The following is a 5,962-nucleotide window of genomic DNA, read 5'->3' as shown; positions in this document are numbered from 1 at the left end:
TTTACTGTGAACAGTGTCTGCATTTTCTGTTTGCGTGGAGAGCAACTTGAATGACTATACTATTTAGGATTATGCTCAGATGTTCTGTGTTCGCCGGATCTTGAAGAAAAGTCAATACATCTGTCGTTCTCCCGACAACTTCTGGACACTCTTCGAATAGGCGAAAAATAATGCGTTGATAAGGTCACTTGCTTCGTTCTCTGCTTGGGACATTTAGGTTTTCCTCGCTATACTCCGGAAGCCGGAGGAACTGTTCGGCAATCACAGTAAGTAATCTCTTTATAATCTTTTCGTTTTCAGGATCTTGAAGAAAGTCAGTGACACTTGTGAGCCTCCCCTCCAGTGACGGGTACGATCTTAGTACTAGATCGAAGTATGTCACCACATCTTTGGTGATGTTGCTACTGTGGGACACCATAAGTGATTCCGAACAGGGTTATCGTGCGGAAAGAGTCAGAATACTGGTTTTTCTTCCAGCTTATGTGTCCTCGATCAAAATGTTGCATGTTCTCTTTTCCTTATTAAGGCTTCAGGGTACCTCAGTCCAAAGTTCAAATTCGGCAGGCTATGTTGTGGTTTATAAATGCAATTCTCTTCTTCACCCTGCAACTAGGATGCACAGAGTGTCCGTTTTTTATGTCCTCATCCACTTTTTGCTTAGAGACATGTCCAAAGTAAAACCACAACTTTTGCACAAAAGTTCCTTGTCTTTGCTTTGCTGCTGCTCATGCATCCTTCTTCCTCGTCATGGATCTCATCTGCACATGCTGTGGTTCTTCCCTGTCGTCTGTAGTCTCTTCCTGCTGGGGTGCAGGCACGGGGCCTTCTCCGATGTAGGGTTTGATTCTTCCTTGTAGTTTCACTGCAGAAGGAGTGCAGTCTTGAACTGTAAAGGGACCGTTAAACCTAGACTTGTCCCACCTTTTCCTCATATGGTGTTTTACCAACACGGTGTCTCCAGGGAAAAAGGATAGAACACAAAGTCCTTGAGATGTGCCTTCAGTAATATCTCCTTCTGTGTTCCGTGCTGCCCTGCACCCTTTTCGTGGTCGCTGCAGCTGGCCTGAAATTATATTAAGGCAAGATGTCATGCAGTTCAAGTAATTTTGCATTTCAGACACTAAGATTTCTCCTGTTGACTGGGCATCACATCTAGCTCTGTCTCGGGGTGTCAATGGAGTGCGCATTCTTCTTCCTGTGGCTATTTCGTGCGGCGTAAGATGATGGTCGGAAACTGGTTAGTTCCTGAATGCATACAGTGCCAAAGGAAGACAGTGCAACCATCCCTTCTTTAGAGTAAGCTTCAACTTGGCTATCCTCTCCATTAATAGGCCGTTGAGCTTCTCGCATTATCCGTTACCTTGTGGGTGGTACGCCGACGAGAACTTGTGCTTTATACCGAGCAACAAGCTAATCTGTTCGAAAACCTCATTTACAAAGAGGGTCCCGTTATCTGATCTCATGACTTCACATACCCCCACCTGGAAAATACCTCTCTTACTAAAAATGTGGCCTCACAAGTAGAGTCTGGGTGTGTACGGGGACCTGCTTCTATCCATCTAGTGTAACGCTCACCTGATATCCACGGGGATGCCACTCAGCCTGATTGGACCACTCACGATTTCGCACCCTTCCCTGGAATCTGTTTGACTGAGGACTGGGCCCGAAATACAGGAGTTCCGTATTGCAACTTACTGTCTCTGGTTGCTTGACCCCCACTTCCCTTGAGAACCAAACCTTCCCCTTTGTCCTCTCCTCACCTTGTTTTCTTGTATTGTCCGCTCTCCGTCCTGCTCCTCGGTGCAGGGGTGCATCGTTTGATGTGGGTACTGTGCGACCTAGTTGCTTCACTGGTGTGAGCCCAAAGAGTCTGGGCTTGCTGTAACTCCATCCTGACAAGGTAGATTGTTGATTTTGTTGAATTGTCCTTTTCTTGTCTCTTGCCTCCTAATAATGTCTCCTCTTTCTCCCTTTAGGTGTTGGAGAGGGTCGTTGATGGTGTCATGCTGCTTAGGAGAGCCGAGCACTAAGCGGTGAGTGAAAGCGTGATGCGCGGCACTGTTTGTCTATCCTTGTGCTGACCTATGTCTCTCTTTGTCCCTTGCAGGCCGCTGCAATGTCCCAGTATGGCTAACGGCTGAGAGAATAAGGTGCGGTGAGTAAAGCGCAATGTGCAGCGCCTTCTTGTCCTTTGTATTTGTATTTGTATTATAATATTTGTATATTATGTGCTAACCTGTGTTGTCTTTTCCCCTTGTAGATCAATGCCGTGCTCCGGAGCTGAAGTTACCATGAGCGGCTCGAGTCCAGATAAGCGTGTGACTCTTCTTGTTGTTTTAGGGGAATCGGGATATGAGAATGCTTACTAATGTCTCTTCCCTTTGTTCTTTTCTTCCCAGGATGCGGCGTTCTGAAATGGAGATGGCACTGCCGAATGCTGTCCACAGGACCGGAGGAACGATGGATGGAAGGAGGATTCTCCTTAAGGTAAGTGTTGCGTTAATGTTGTTCTTGTTCTTTCAGGTACGCGGGATGTGCAGGAAAGGCGAAGACCTTCAGGAGAGCGATCCGAACGTGGTGAGTGTCACGCTGCAGGCGCAGAGTAGTGCAAAGCGTGTTTCTCTGTCCGGGTGTGGTTTATATAGCCCCCAGGTATCCCTAGGTTGAACCACACCCAAAAAGCTAGACCGCATAGCTCAGTTCATGGAACTGAGTTATGTAGGGGCATCCATATTTCACAAAGTGCATTACCAAGTCCAGTTCCAAGTCTGTCCTCTGAGTCATCTATGAGCCTGGCACCACAGGCGCCAGGTCTGACTTCAAGTGGGTCTCAGATGAGATGGGGAGGCCTTTAAGGTCCATGTGGGGGATCATGGTCTGGCTCCAGCATTTTGCCTAAGAGGGCTAGGGACAGGGATCATGACAGCACTCCCCCCTAAGGCCCCTCTCATGGTAGTTCTCCTGTCTGGCTCTGGTTTGGTTGGATGGTTTTGATGGAACCTTTTGAGCAAACGAGGTGCATGGATATACTTGCAAGGTTCCCATGTTCTGGCTTGCAGTCCATACCCTTTCCAGTCCACTAGATAGTATAATTTAGATCTGACATACTTTGAGTCCAGAATGTCTTTGACCTCAAATTCTGGTTCGCCATTGATCACCACTGGTTTTGGTGGTGTTGTAGCACGGGTTCGAGGTTGAACAGGTTTCAGGAGAGATAAGTGGAACACAGGATGACTTTGCATGTTGGATGATAAGGCTAGTTTAACTGCTACTGGATTTATCACTGAGGTGAAGGTAAAAGGACCTAGGTATCGTGGGCGGAACTTCCGGGTTCCTTTTATGGGCACATGTATAGATGCCAACCAGACTTCCTCTCCAACCTGGTAATTGGGGGCCTTTGCTCGACGCTGGTCAGCAAATTTCTTTTGACGGTTCTTAGCTTGGAGTAAATGTTCGACTGCCCTTTTAAGGGTTTGAGAAATGGTTGCGTTCAAGGTTTTAATTGCTGGCATTTCCAGGGTAGCAGGGTCATCTAGTTTGGAAGTGCGTGGATGCCTGCCATATATGGTATAAAAGGGAGTGTGCCCAGTACTGGTGTGTAGAGAATTATTATAGGCATATTGAGCTATCCATAACAGGTCCATCCAACTTCCTTCTACGTCATGTAGCATACAGCATAGGTACTGCTCGAGCGTTTGGTTCGTTCTCTCCGTTTGGCCATCCGTTTGGGGGTGGTGACTGGTGGATAATCGGATGTTGATTTGGGCCAAAGAACAACACTTTCTCCAGAAGTTGGACACGAATTGAGTACCTCGATCCGAGACCAGTACCGAAGGAAACCCATGGAGCCGTACGATGCGTTCGAGAAACACTTTCGCCAAACTGGATGCGTTTGGGAGAACTTTAAGGAGAATGAAGTGTGCCATTTTTGAAAATAGGTCCACAACCACTAGAATGATGTTAAATTCTTGACTGGGTGGTAAATCGGTAATAAAATCGAGGGGTAGCGTATGCCAGGGCGCTGGTGGAACTTCCAATGGTTGAAAGAGTCCAGCTGGTTTTTGCTTTGATGATTTATTTTGTGCATACACACCACAGGATAGGATGAATTGGATCATGTCCTTACGCCATGTGGGCCACCAGTAACTTTGTTTTACCTTGGCTAGAGTCTTTGCAATTCCAGGGTGGCCCTCGATTAAGGAGTCATGATAACCGGACATAACTTGTTCTTGTTATTCTTTATCCGGCAGGAATAAATGGTTCCTGAAAGGGTAGTTGGTTTTTGATGGTGTGATGTTCTCCCTGTGTACTCCACTCTTGTAATTGTTCAGGACTCATCAAGCTTTGGATTTCTTCATGTAGATCACTCTTGGTCATGGTTGCCGTAATTCCCAAGAGTTTGTCACTTGGAATAATGGCTATTGGATCGTGGGTCTTGTATACCTGTTCATCAATACCCATGAGGGAAAGGGCATCAGCCTTCCTGTTTTTGACACCCGGTTGAAACTTGATCACATAATCATATTCAGCGAAGAAAAGGTCCCAGCGTAGTTGCCATGAAGATTGAGCCTTTGCTGTTTTTAGGTACTGTAGATTTCGATGGTCAGTTATTACGGTGATTGTGTGCCTGGCACCTAGGAGATAATGTCGCCAGGCCTTAAAAGCTGACTTGATGGCTAAGAGTTCTTTGTCCGTGATAGCGTAATTGATTTTGGGTGGTGTGAATTTACATGACCAGAAGGTGACAGGGTGTAATTAACCCGTTTCTGGGTCCTTTTGTGAGAGAAAAGCTCCTATTGCCATACTTGAGGCGTCCGTTTCCACCACGTACGGGAGGTCTGGGCGAGGATGACGTAGAATCGGGGCAGAAGTGAACCTCACCCTGAGTTCCTGGAAGGCCTTTTCTGCTTCTTCTGTCCATTGGAACTTCTTATTTCATTTTCTTAACAATGATGAGCTTGGGTGCACTATTTGCGAAAACCCTGGGATGAATCGGCAGTAGAAGTTTGCGAAACCCAACATGCTCTGGACTCCCTTAAATGAGTTTGGTGATTGCCAATTTAGGATAGCATCGACCTTGTGTACATCCATTCAAATTCCTTTTGGGGTGAGGATGAAACCAAGGAACTCCACTTCAGAGATTGGAAATGAGCATTTTTCGAGTTTGGCATAGAGCTGATGTTGGCAGAGTTTTGCCAGAACAGATCGAACATGCTTGACGTGGTCCTGTTTTGAGGCGGAAAATACCAGGATATCGTCAATATAAACCAGGGCACAGACATCGATTAATTCCCTTAAAACATCGTTCATGAAGTACTGAAATGCAGCAGGCACGTTGAAAAGGCCAACAGGCATTACCTGATATTCGTACAGGCCATATTTGGTACGAAAGGCGGTTTTCCATTTCTCACCCTTTTTCACTTGAACGAGATGGTACGCTCCTCTAAGGTCTAACTTTGTTTAGATGTGGGCGTCTTTAACCTGATCTAACAGTTCTGGAATGAGTGGTAGATGGTAGCGATTTTGTTACAGTGATTTGGTTTAATGTGCGATAGTCGATGCAAGTCCTCAAATCCCCTTCCTTCTTCAGCACGAAGAATAGAGGTGGGGCTGCTGGCAACTTTGATGGGTGGATGAATCCGTTTGACAGATATTGATCTAAGTAGGACTTTAAATGCTGCTTTTCTGGTTCTGTGAGTGCGTAGATTCGCCCACAAGGGATCTGTGTGCAAGGTATCAGATCGATCTGGCAATCATATGGTCTGTGCGGCGGTAAGGTATTAGCTTGTTCTTTCTGAAATACATCTTGAAAGTCCTGGTATTCACTTGGTAGGGTACCGGTTACCCCCAGAGTTGTTGCCGCTGTTCCATGAGCAGGAGTTCTAGAATCAGTTGACTGTTTCCCTTAATGGTAACAAGTAGGAGCACAACTTTCGGAAAAGGCCAACTCTTTTGCACGCCA

The sequence above is a fragment of the Ambystoma mexicanum genome, chromosome 3q, assembly GCF_040938575.1.
Source record: "Ambystoma mexicanum isolate Mex_15411 chromosome 3q, UKY_AmexF1_1, whole genome shotgun sequence".
In the NCBI taxonomy this organism is placed as follows: domain Eukaryota; kingdom Metazoa; phylum Chordata; class Amphibia; order Caudata; family Ambystomatidae; genus Ambystoma; species Ambystoma mexicanum.
The sequence above is the reverse complement of the archived record's forward strand: the minus strand, read 5'-3'. Positions refer to the sequence as shown.